The following is a 13081-nucleotide window of genomic DNA, read 5'->3' as shown; positions in this document are numbered from 1 at the left end:
CTTCTTACACTTGTTCTGAATGATCCTCTTGTTATTGTGTTTGCAACTTTCATTTTTGTTCAACCCTTAAAGTGACTTCACGGGAGTGTTCACTGCTAAAGTTTTTTAATTCGATAACCAAGTCACCCACAGAGTGCAAACACGTGAGTTTCTTGTTGCTACTTTATTGGGGGGTGTAATGAAGTTTTTTGAAACTGTTTCTAGAACAAATCTAATACATTTCAATTCATGCGTTTTAATTCGCCATAATAATCATTAGGCGATAACAATACTTCCGCCTTACCAACAAGCATTTGTTTACTTTGCTCGATAGGTAGACGGTTTGACAGTTCAATAGGTAGATTTGGCTTCACTCTTTGCGTAACTCTATATATAATAGACTCTGAATAGCACTTCAAAAACATTTAATCGCCATTTAATAGGCAATTAACTATGAGATGCATTGATCACTCTAAGACGAATAACAATCGGAGAAAGGCATCATCACTAGTTCGGAATAATAAATTTGGGGTTTTTAAATGAAAATTTTAAATTGTCATATCCAACCATTTTCATATATAGTGAGTTACGCCAATTTCGTTCGAAACATAAATGAATTGGTGTGCGATCGAACATGATTTGCGGAAAAACTACACATTACACACGGCAAAACGTTTACCTACCTCCTACCGCGGCAAAACGTCGCTACCTCCCGACCCCATATATCCAACATCCCAATGGTTGTAATTTGACTAAGCACGCACGCGCGGTTTGAAGTTTGTATGAGAATTACTATGAAAACAGTAAATTTTTCGGAAAACCGTTTTGCAACGTTGGTCATTAATATCTAAAAATATATGAGTACGTCGGCAACATAGGAAACTTAGCAAGTGAATAAATTGTCTTTATTGCAAAACAATTCGCTGCTTGCAAGAAAAAATATTAAGGAAATACTAAATCATGGGAGATTCAATTGAGCACGTAAAAGAATAACATATCAATAATGAGCATTTTTATTTTCTTTATAACTTTGCTTACCAAAATCCGATCGGTTTGCAACAACAATCGTCTTACAGATTTAGAAATATTCTACGAAATCTTCGGGTTGATTATATTTACGGGGAAATCCTCCAGTGCCGGACACATAAGCCATTTAACAAAAAAAAAACTTTAACTATCCGGATTATGTTTCCTTTTATACCATACTAGCAGAACGTACCCTGCGTTGCTCGGGTCTTTACGTTCAACGTTCGAAATGTCATTTTCTGCGTTGATTGCGACGCCGCACTCTAGATCATTTTCCGAGCGATCGCATTAGGTTTTCTCCAAACTCGCTATTGTATTTTGACAAATTTCCCAACTTTTCCTTTAAAATTTACTAACCTTTTGCATATAGAAACACAGCTGATACCAATACGAGTCGATTAGTGAGGAAATCTCGCAAATCGGCCATCCTCTTCGTGAGTTATAATGCCTCAAAGGAAGAATAGATAGAAGAAAGAAACACAAAATATTACTATTGACCATTGATGATTCATACAAACTTTGAATTTGATCATTTGAACACGTTTTTCGACGATGAATTTTGGTGAAAAATTTTACGATTTAGAAAAATGTCTTCTAGTACCGGACGCTATTGCATCATGTTCAAATGTGACTAAGTTCCTGTTACATGAATAAAAACATCATTCAGAATAGTAATATTATTCACGTGCTTTAAGTTGTAAATATTAGAAATTGTTAGTGGAGCTTATTTGACTCTTCAGCTAAATTTTTTAAATCCTAATCCAAATTCCCACCTTTTTCAAAGTCCTCTTTAATTTTTGTTTCTGCTAATTTCTGTGGCTTTCTCAGCAAGAAGAAACAATTGAATTAAAGTAAATGTAACAAAACAGGTGTGAAGAATTTTTATTCAACTTCAAATTTTGTACAAAGTTTATCACATGAAGATCTGATTTTCCTTGCCAGGACCTCGGAGGACCTTGGACGGACCTTTGCAAGTAGTGACGTTTTAAGAAGTGTCCGGTATTGGGAGGTGTCCGGCGGTGAGAGATTTTTCCCTAAATAGTTAATGATCCGCCTCACGAAACGATCTCTCACATACAGGGCGATTTCTATAGTAATTTCCATACAAACTTCCAACTGCTCGTACTCAGTTAAATTATAACCAATTCAGTTGAAAATTTAGGAAGTTCACCAAAACAGCAAATGTTATCGTTCAAGCATAAGGGTGCGCAAAAGTCAAAATTTCAATCACTCTAGGCTCTAACCAAAATAATTATCATATGATCTGTTTTACGTAGTTTACGTCGGGCGGTCGTATCTTGTATATAACCCTTCTGATTTTTTTTCAGTTGCTTCAAGTGATAACGGCTCGAACAATGACCTGTTATTACGCCCGCATATGTTCTAAGATCTTTTTTGGAAAGCTCTAAGATTTTACGGGTCACAGAAATATTAGGTGTGATTAACCTTTTGGACTGCCTCGCATTAGGAGTGTGTTTCCAATTTGTTTCTATGTTCGATCTTATCCACATTTTAGCTCCTTTTTCAGAGCACATGTGACGACCCCAACTACTTAAATTCCTTCAGGGGGATTCGTCACAATCTTTTATGCGGAGTCAGTTTACCTTGGCACCGACCCGCGCTAGAAAAGAGTTTTGCGCCCAGCAACAGGGTTTTGTTGTTTAAGTCTGCTTACTTTTGCTTTATAAGCAAAATACAGCACTTGGCAAGGTTCTAAATGAACCGTTATGTGTGAGAGAGTCATTAAGTAAAGAGAGAGAGAAAATTGTCAACGTAAAGTAGGTTAGGTGTAAGTTAAATGTAAGTTAACACGTACGTCCCCAACCCCCATTTTACGACAAAACTCAAAATTCAAAACCATGCAGCTCAGCCAATTTCTAACGGATTTTCAAGCAATCTTCTGGAATCGATCACAAAATTCTTATAGTTTTAGGAACCGAGGTCAATTTTTGTGCAATGGCCATGGTTCCGGAGATATTCCGGGGAGTACTGGGGTTACCTCCCTCCCGGAAAAAATGGTCACTGGCAAATCGGCTTCGAAATCCATCGTGCGACATGTCAAACTTCATGATTTTGCACAACAAGTACACTGAAGTACATTTCGGCGACTTTCGATCGAATTGGCCACCCTCCGGGTGCTTCCAGGGCCTGGTTCCCTTGGGGAAGTGGCCAATATCCGTCCAATCTTGGAACCCATCTTGCGACATATCAAACTTCATGATTTTGCAAAACAAGTACACTGGAGTACACTTCGGCGACTTTCGATCGAATTGACCACCCTCCGGGTGCTTCCAGGGCCTGGTTCCCTTGGGGAAGTGGCCAATTTTCGTTGAATCTTGGAATCCATCGTGCGACATGTCAAACTTCATGATTTTGCAAAACAAGTACAATGGAGTAAATTTCGGCGTTTTTCGATCGAATTGGCCACCTTCCGGGTACTTCTAGGGCCTGGTTCCCTTGGGGAAGTGGCCAATTTTCGTTGAATCTTGGAATCCATCTTGCAACATGTCAAACTTCATGATTTTGCAAAACAAGTACAATGGAGTAAATTTCGGCGATTTTCGATCGAATTGGCTACCCTCCGGGTACTTCCAGGGCCTGGTTTCCTTGGGGAAGTGGCCAATATCCGTCCAATCTTGGAACCCATCTTGCGACATGTCAAACTTTGTGATTTTGCAAAACAAGTACACTGGAGTACACTTCGGCAACTTTCGATCGAATTGGCCACCCTCCGGGTGCTTCCAGGGCCTGAATCCCTTGGGAAAGTGGCCAATATCCGTTCAATCTTGGAACCCATATTGCGGCATGTCAAACTTCATGATTTTGCAAAACAAGTACAATGGAGTAAATTTCGACGATTTTAGATCGAATTGGCCACCCTCCGGGTACTTCCAGGGCCTGGTTCCCTTGAGGAAGTGGCCAATATCCGTTCAATCTTGGAACCCATCTTGCGGCATATCAAACTTCATGATTTTGCAAAACAAGCACACTGGAGTGAATTTCGGCGATTTTCGATCGAATTGGCCACCCTCCGGGTACTTCCAGGGCCTGGTTCCCTTGGGGAAGTGGCCAATATTCGTCCAATCTTGGAACCCATCATGCGACATGTCAAACTTCGTGATTTTGCAAAGCAATTACACTGGAGTACATTTCGGCGATTTTCGATTGAATTGGCCACTCTTTGGGTACTTCCAGGGCCTGGTTCTCTTGGGGAAGTGGCCAATATTTGTCCAAACTTGGAACCCATCTTGCGACATGTCAAACTTCATGATTTTGCAAAACAAGTAAACTGTAATCCATTTCGGTAGTTTTCGATCGGATTGACCACCTTCCGGGTACTTCCATGCGCTGATTGATATTTTACCGGCGGTGGCCTGATAGATCATTTGCAGCCAGTGGCGGCGGTGTGGCGGCATCACGCCTTTGGTGATTGGCGGCGGCGTGGTTCGGCGTGAACCAGTTTCAAGCGCCAAAATTTCTTCAGAAGTATCTCCAGGAATTCTTCCAGAAGTTCCTCTACGAGTTTTTTCAAAAGTCAAGAAATCCTTTGGACATTCCTCCAGATATTTCTTCATAAGTGCCTCTGGGAAATTCTTCCAGAAATTCCTCCCGGATTTCGTCTGGAAGTTCCTTTAGGAAGCTTTTCCAAGAATTCCTCCAGGAATTCTACGAAAGTTCCTCCAGGAATTCCTACGGAAGTTCCTCCAGGAATTCCTACGGAAGTTCCTCCAGGAATTCCTACGGAAGATCCTCCAGGAATTCCTACGGAAGTTCCTCTAGGAATTCCTACGGTAGTTCCTCCAGGAATTCCTCCGGAAGTTCCTCCAGGACTTCCTCCGGAAGTTTCTCCAGGAATTCCCCCGGAAGTTCCTCCGGAAGTTCCTCCAGGAATTCCTCCGGAAGTTCTTCCAGGAATTCCTCCGGAAATTCCTCCAGGAATTCTTTCCTAAGTTCCTCCGGAAGTTCCTCCAGGAATTCCTCCGGAAGTTCCTCCAGGAATTCATCCGGAAGTTTGTCCATGAGTTCCTCCGGAAGTTCCTCCAGGAATTACTCCGGAAGTTTCACCAAGAATTCCTCCGGAATTTCTTCCAGGAATTCCTCCGGAATTTCCTCCAGGAATTCCTCCGGAATTTCCTCCAAGAATTCCTCCGGAATTTCCTCCTGGAATTCCTCCGGAATTTCCTCCTGGAATTCCTCCGGAATTTCCTCCTGGAATTCCTCCGGAATTTATTCCAGGAATTCCTCCGGAATTTCCTCCAGGAATTCCTCCGGAATTTCCTCCAGGAATTCCTCCGGAATTTCCTCCAGGAATTCCTCCGGAATTGCCTTCAGGAATTCCTCCAGAAGTTCCTACAGGAATTCCTCCGGAATTTCCACCAGGAATTCCTCCGGAAGTTCCTCCAGGAACTCCTCCGGAATTTCCTCCAGGAATTCTTCCGGAATTTCCTTCAGGAATTCCGCCGGAATTTCCTCCAAGAGTTCCTCCGGAATTTCCTCCAGGAATTCCGCCGGAATTTTCTCCAGGAGTTCCTCCGGAATTTCCTCCAGGAATTCCTCCGGAATTTTCTCCAGGAATTCCTCCGGGATTTCCTCCAGGAATTCCTCCGAAATTTCTTCCAGGAATTCCTCCGAAATTTCTTCCAGGAATTCCTCCCGAAGTTCCTCCAGGAATTCCTCCGGAAGTTCTTTCAGAAATTCCTCCAGAAGTTCTCCAAGGAACTCCTTCGGAAGTTCCTCCAGAAATTCCTCCCGAAGTTCCTCCAGGAGTTCCTCCGGAAGTTCCTCCAAGAAGTTCCAGTTATTCCTTCGGGAGTTTCTCCAGGAATTCCTCCGGAAGTTCCTCCAGTAATTCCTCTAGAAGTTCCTACATTTATTCTTCCGGAAGTTCCCCCAGTACTTCCTCCGGAAGTTTTTCTAGTAATTCCTCTGGAAGTTCCTTCAGTAATTCCTCCGGAAATTCGTACCGGAATTCTTCCGGAAGATCCTTCAGGAATTCCTGCCGAAGTTCCTCCGGGAATTCGTCCGGACGTTCCTTCAGGATTTATCCAATATGCTCCACCAGGAATTCCCCCGGAAATTCCTCCAGGAATTCATCCGGAAAATCCTCCAGAAATTTCCGGAGCAATTCCTGGAGGAACTTCTGGAAGAATTCATGGAGAAACCTTCGGAGGAATTCCTGGAAAAACTACCAGAGGAATTCTCGGAGGAACCTCCGGAGGAACTCCTGGAGGAACTTCCAGATGAATTTCTTGACGATCTTTTTAAAAAAAATAGTGGAGGAACTTCTGGAAGAATTCCTTGATGAATTTCTGGAGAAATTTTGGCGCTTGAACTGGTTTACGCCGATCCACTCCACCGCTGATCACTAACGGCGTGACGCCGCCGCCGCCACCGCCGGTAAAATATCAATCAGCGCACAGGTCTACCTGGAAGTACCGGGAAGGTGGCCAATTCGATCGAAAATCACCGAAATGGACTTCAGTATACTTGTTTTGCAAAATCATGAAGATTGACATGTCGCAAGATGGGTTCCAAGATTGAACGGATATTGGCCACATCCCCAAGGGAACCAGGCCCTGGAAGCACCCGGAGGGTGGCCAATTCGATCGAATGTCGCCGAAATGTACTCCAGTGTACTTGTTTTGCAAAATCATGAAGTTTGACATGTCGCAAGATTGGACGAATATTGACCACTTTCCCAAGGGAACAAGGCCCTGGCAGTACCCGGAGGGTGGCCAATTCGATCGAAAATCGCCGAAATGTACTTCAGTATACTTGTTTTGCAAAATCAAGAAGTTTGACATACCGCAAGATGGGTTCCAAGATTGGACGGATATTGGCCACTTACCCAAGGGAACCAGGCCCTGGAAGCACCCGGAGGGTGGCCAAATCGATCGAAAGTCGCCGAAATGTACTCCAGTGTGCTTGTTTTGCAAAATCATGAAGTTTGACATGTCGCAAGATGGGTTCCAAGATTGAACGGATATTGGCCACTTCCCCAAGGGTACCAGTCCCTGGAAGCACCCGGAGGGTGGCCAATTCGATCGAAAGTCGCCGAAATGTACTCCAGTGTACTTGTTTTGCAAAATCATGAAGTTTGATATGTCGCAAGACGGGTTCCAAGATTGGACGGATATTGGCCACTTCCCCAAGGAAACCAGGCCCTGGAAGCACCAGGAGGGTGGCCAAATCGATCGAAAGTCGCCGAAATGTACTCCAGTGTGCTTGTTTTGCAAAATCATGAAGTTTGATATGTCGCAAGATGGGTTCCAATATTGGACGGATATTGGCCACTTCCCCAAGGGAACCAGGCCCTGGAAGCACCCGGAGGGTGGCCAAATCGATCGAAAGTCGCCGAAATGTACTCCAGTGTGCTTGTTTTGCAAAATCATGAAGTTTGATATGTCGCAAGATGGGTTCCAAGATTGGACGGATATTGGCCACTTCCCCAAGGGAACCAGGCCCTGGAAGCACCCGGAGGGTGGCCAATTCGATCGAAAGTCGTTGAAATGTACTCCAGTGTACTTGTTTTGCAAAATCATGAAGTTTGACATGTCGCACGATGGATTTCGAAGCCGATCTGCCAGTGACCATTTTTTCCGGGAGGGAGGTAACCCCAGTACTCCCCGGAATATCTCCGGAACCATGGCCATTGCACAAAAATTGACCTCGGTTCCTAAAACTATAAGAATTTTGTGATCGATTCCAGAAGATTGCTTGAAAATCCGTTAGAAATTGGCTGAGCTGCATGGTTTTGAATTTTGAGTTTTGTCGTAAAATGGGGGTTGGGGACGTACGTGTTAATAAAGAGTCTTATTTGTACCACCGAACTGAGTGGTGTTTTAATTTTTATTCGAAAATCCAGTGCCGCCGCGCGTCCCACCGGCGGGGATCGTCGCCCCGTCGGTAGAGGGCTGTTCATTGTGGTAACAGCGGAAAGCGCTTCGTGTGAAGCGCCGGTACGCCGGAAAAAATCTGCAGTGCAAAAATAATGGCTTATATGGATTTAAGTGAGTTTCGAGAGTTTGGTGAACATTAGTGACAAAGAATGTGGTGTCCTGCATGATCGGGTTTCCAATGAAAACCCCAAGGATAACATTTCACAAAGAGAACATTTGAAGTGAGCAAACAAGAAGTAACGAAGCGCGAAGAGCCTTTATGCTGTGCAAAGCTTGAGTGTAAAATTGGATCATTAATTAATTGCGACGAAAACAGCTGAGTGTAATTGTTTTGAAATGGCGATAAGCGAAAAGTGGCGCTTGCGAAACGACCACGGGCATTCGTTTCTACGACAAAAAATTGAGTTTTGAACAATGAACTACAGCTAAGTGGATTTTAACATGCAAAGGTGAAGAAGCCGGGAATTGTCCTACGTTCCGGATATCACACCCAACAAATGTGAATGGTGATGTAGATCTCTGGTCGAGTTACGGATTCGCGTGCGTAGTACGCACGGAAGAAACGAGTGCTTTTGCGACAAAAGATGGTTCAACTGTGCACTCTTTGGTTGAGGGTCTGCGACCACGAGGAAACGTCCAGCTGCCGACGGAGAAGAAAGGTTCCAGCACGCAACGTAAGCCTGGTGAATCCTCTGTTGCAGGTGGTTTCTAGTAGCTTCGACTTCGATAGGATTTCCGAAAAAGTGATTTAAATGATAAGTATGCCTTTTGTCTTCTTTTATCTTCTAAGTGTAGTGCGATACTTTCATTAGTTGAACGCGAGTATTTTCTTATAAGTTTCAGAGAAAAATATGCATTTGGTTTACAACTGGATGTCTTATAATAAGTTTTTGTATTAATAATTTAACTGCGGATTTTGTTTCGTTTGCGCGTATTTTTGATCGCTTATTATTATTATCTACTAGTGAAACATCATTTTAAATTCAACAACAAAAGTTGTGTGTAAAAGTGAATCTTTTTATGCGTTCAAGTGATATTGCAAAGAAACAGAAGCACGTTGAATCCAACATTTAGCATATAAGAATAAGGGTTTTTAATCGAGAAAATTTATTTTGAAAGTAAAAAGCAGCGGAATTACGCGATACAAATGTACAGAAAAATCATTCGAGTGTATGTGACGTCGAGCACGTTGCTTATTGAGTTTTATTATTAATTAACAGAATTTAATCAGATTATTGCCCCAAACGAACACACATTGAAGAACTCAAACAGTAAAAGACTAAACAGTTTAAAACATTCAGCGTGTAATTCGTAGCATGTAGAAGTATTCAAAAATCATTTATTGTTAAATTATTGTTGAACACATTATTGAAAAATTAAAATTATGAAATTATTCAAAACAAAAAAAAACTGTGAACAATTTTCTCTCTCTTAAAAAATGGATCTTAACTAATTGTATTTTGAAATTTCAGTCTCTCTCAAGCCTTTTTGTTTTTAATAACGGAGTATTTTGAGCCTTGGTTTTCACTATAACGTTTTCAAAGAAGGAATCTTTTGCTAATTTTTTCTTCTTTCAAAGGAGGAACAGGGAATCGGCAGGTATTCCGTCAGGCTATTGCGCTTCGCAATTACTACTATAATGCAATGCATTCTAATGACCATAAATAGATATGAATTGATGGAAACATTGGAACCTATCCTCCTAAAGCGCTAGTTTGGTGGACAATCTTTTTTTTATATGACGGCTAGCTTGGTTTTTTAATCAAAACCATTACCTTAGCTGTCTTTTAAATTGGGAGAGAAATGGACTCTCACATTCCATCATCAGAAAGGGAAATGGACCCTCATATTCCACCACGAGCTGATTGGGAAGGGGGTGATGCGATGACTCTGCTTGGCCTTTGACCGAAAAGGGAGCCATCACATTTTTAATTTTTGGATAAATGTTCGAAAGTCATATAATATGGTAGAGTTGCAGTATTTTTCATGTGCCATTTTTGAAAACAATAACATGGTACATTTTTCTAAAAGTGGGTTTTATATACAACGTATGAAAATGTTCATATTGGCACATTAGTTTGCCAAATTTTAATAAGGGAAAATAATGAAGGAGGATATAATCCTATAGAAAGATTTATTATTTGAAGAAATAATACTATATTACAGGAGAAGAGTCATGCCTCCTATAGAAAGAAATAAAAAGAGATATTACAGGAGAAGAGTCATGCCTCCTATAGAAAGAAATAAAAAGAGATATTACAGGAGAAGAATTATGCCTCCTTAAAAATGATATTATGGGAGAGGAAAACACCCTCCAGAAAATTAAACAAAAGGGAGTACATTTATAGAATTTTGTATGGATCTGGATACTTAAAGTTATCCAAAAAGGGAAAAGTGTATAAAAATATTGCAAGTTCTACCAAGTTGCTATAAAGTTTAGAACTCAACCCGCTACTTTCAATTGAAAGTGATCTTTTCAAGTACACTTTCAACTCATTGGGTAGGGGGTAATGTGACGACCCCAACTACTTAAATTCCTTCAGGGGGATTCGTCACAATCTTTTATGCGGAGTCAGTTTACCTTGGCACCGACCCGCGCTAGAAAAGAGTTTTGCGCCCAGCAACAGGGTTTTGTTGTTTAAGTCTGCTTACTTTTGCTTTATAAGCAAAATACAGCACTTGGCAAGGTTCTAAATGAACCGTTATGTGTGAGAGAGTCATTAAGTAAAGAGAGAGAGAAAATTGTCAACGTAAAGTAGGTTAGGTGTAAGTTAAATGTAAGTTAATAGTCTTATTTGTACCACCGAACTGAGTGGTGTTTTAATTTTTATTCGAAAATCCAGTGCCGCCGCGCGGCCCACCGGCGGGGATCGTCGCCCCGTCGGTAGAGGTCTGTTCACACATGTTGATAATGAACAAAATGGTTCTGGTCCACAAAAACTGTTTGATGATCCGAGTCTCGCCAATTTATCAGCTCTCTCGTTCCCATCAATTCCACAGTGGCCAGGAACCCAATATAAAGTGACTTGGTTACAACAAGACAAGTTTTGAAGGGAATTTATACATTCCCAGACGTGTTTTGATGCGTATGTCGCTGAGTTCAAGGCATTCAAAGCGGCTGCAGATGTTTGAATGCCTGTATTTGCGTCGCAAACACAAATTAGAGCATCCCAGAAAATATTGTATTTCAGCAACAGCAACACAGTAGGCCACTTGCCCATGGGGATTGAGATTTCTGTCCCTAGGCCAGCCACCCCAACTCCTGCTTGATTGTTCTGTCTCGGACCATCTGTTGGTGGGTTTTCTCGTCTGTGGTATGAGTTACACGAGACGATTGCCGACTAGCTTTCTTAAGATATCAAATCAAAAGCCCAAACAACATAAATTAAAAGCACGAATCATCATATTGGGTTTATTACTAACACATCTTTCAATAATATTAAAGCCTAATCTTCTACCTAGTCTGTCTCTTAGCTCTGTTTTTGTTTGTCTACTTATGGGCCCGCATGATACATACTCAAATCTGCCATGCTATTTCTGAGAGAATCGCCTCGCTACTTGTAAGCGTCAAACGACGCACTCCGTGTTCGGCAAGCAAGCGATAATATCCGTCGTCCTACGAATGCGCCGACGTTTCCGGAATCGTAGAACATTGACATTAGATCGTCTCTCTCGATTCGCCTCTCTTCGCAACCGCTGAGATCACACTACAAACAAAGCCATCTTGGGTGCAGATGGCTTTGTTGGTGAATGTGTCGTCAGTTTCGTCCGTCGTCCCCTCTTCTGAGACTCACTGTACTGGCATTCGTCACCGTGCCAATGGATTGAGCCTTTACTGTTGTATATTGCTTTCGCCGAGTCAATGGGTCGACCAGCGGTACGGAATCAGCGGGTTACGTCACGGTTTGGTGAGGTGTCCCGGTATGCTCTACAACTACTTTTAGGCACGATGAATGAGATTCTCCGAGCTTGAGCTTGAGACTAAACCGTACCAATCCCGCGTGCGCGATGACTGACCCTGGAAGCCTAATCATTTTGTGATACGCTGAGTGGGAAAATTTTGTGCATGTGATTCAGGTGCGACGTTTCTCGTACGCCCCGTGATGGTCCTGCGAACTGGCGAATGCTCGACTGTGGTCAATAACGTGCACTTTTTCACTTTTATCCACAATCTTTACCACTGTGGCTTGCCGCGAGATTTGTCGTCGTTGTTTTGGACCTTCACCGTGATTTTAGACTCAGCGGAAATGTTGTGTGATAGTGTACACACTTAATTTTTTTACCGGGATCTCAGCAAAATGTTGAACTTTTACCGAGATTCGCACAGCCGTGCCGCAGCAAACATGTTTTTTGCCGAGATTTCTGTCAAAATTGATGAAAATCAGCAAATATTTTGCCGAAAATCAGCTAACAAACGCCATTTTTGCTGAAACATCAGTTTTTTTTATTTTGCCAGCGCACGGCTGTGCGGGTTTTTACCGAGCTGCAGAAATAAAAACTAAGTTTGTACGTGTTAAAACGATGATCCGTGATGCTAATTTTGAGCAAACTAATTCAACTGGTGGCTTTAACTTCAAGCCAGTTTCGGCTTTTCCCTTCTGGTGTTTTTGATTTTTTGACTAGGTCGGAAAAAAACATTACGTCGAGTGGACATAAGGTCATATGGCCATTTAGACGAAATTAAGTTTTCGGCCATCTGAGGGAAGGGTTTTCCGTTAAAAAAGCACGTGGTAGCACTCTCTGAGAGAGAAAATTCCCCAATTCAGCCCGCCAGAATGACGCTGTCAGTGTCGCCAAAATGATTTCATTATTATGCAGTTTACAATTGCTTGAGAATTTGCCGTAAACGGAGAACAAAAGGAATTGGCAACAATGCGGAAGAAATTTATCACTCATGCAGTGGTTCGGCGAGAGAACAGCAGCAGCGCCGACCAATCACGCAATGAGGAAATCAAAATAAACAAACTCCAGCTGGTTTTGGAAAATGAAAACATGAGCCGTTTCTAGAACAACATTAGAAAATATCGTGAGAGGATTTTTGTACAAGGTTTCCACACAAGCTTTGAAAAATATTTGGGTGATAACAGTGGTGCTGGTGTAAATAAGACAAACAAGACAAATAAGACAAATACGACAAATAAGTCAAATAAGACAAATAATACAAATAAGATAGATAA

General features: G+C 42.1%; 1 long non-coding RNA gene across 1 annotated transcript in view; it reads right to left on the bottom strand.

The window, feature by feature from the left end:
• LOC134208364 (uncharacterized) overlaps positions 1–13081 on the bottom strand; it is a 363599-nt gene that overhangs the window by 27970 nt on the left and 322548 nt on the right. The gene's annotated exons all lie outside the window — the stretch shown is intronic.

The sequence above is a fragment of the Armigeres subalbatus genome, chromosome 1, assembly GCF_024139115.2.
Source record: "Armigeres subalbatus isolate Guangzhou_Male chromosome 1, GZ_Asu_2, whole genome shotgun sequence".
In the NCBI taxonomy this organism is placed as follows: domain Eukaryota; kingdom Metazoa; phylum Arthropoda; class Insecta; order Diptera; family Culicidae; genus Armigeres; species Armigeres subalbatus.
Note: the sequence above shows the minus strand (reverse complement) of the source record. Positions and strands in the feature narration are given on the sequence as shown.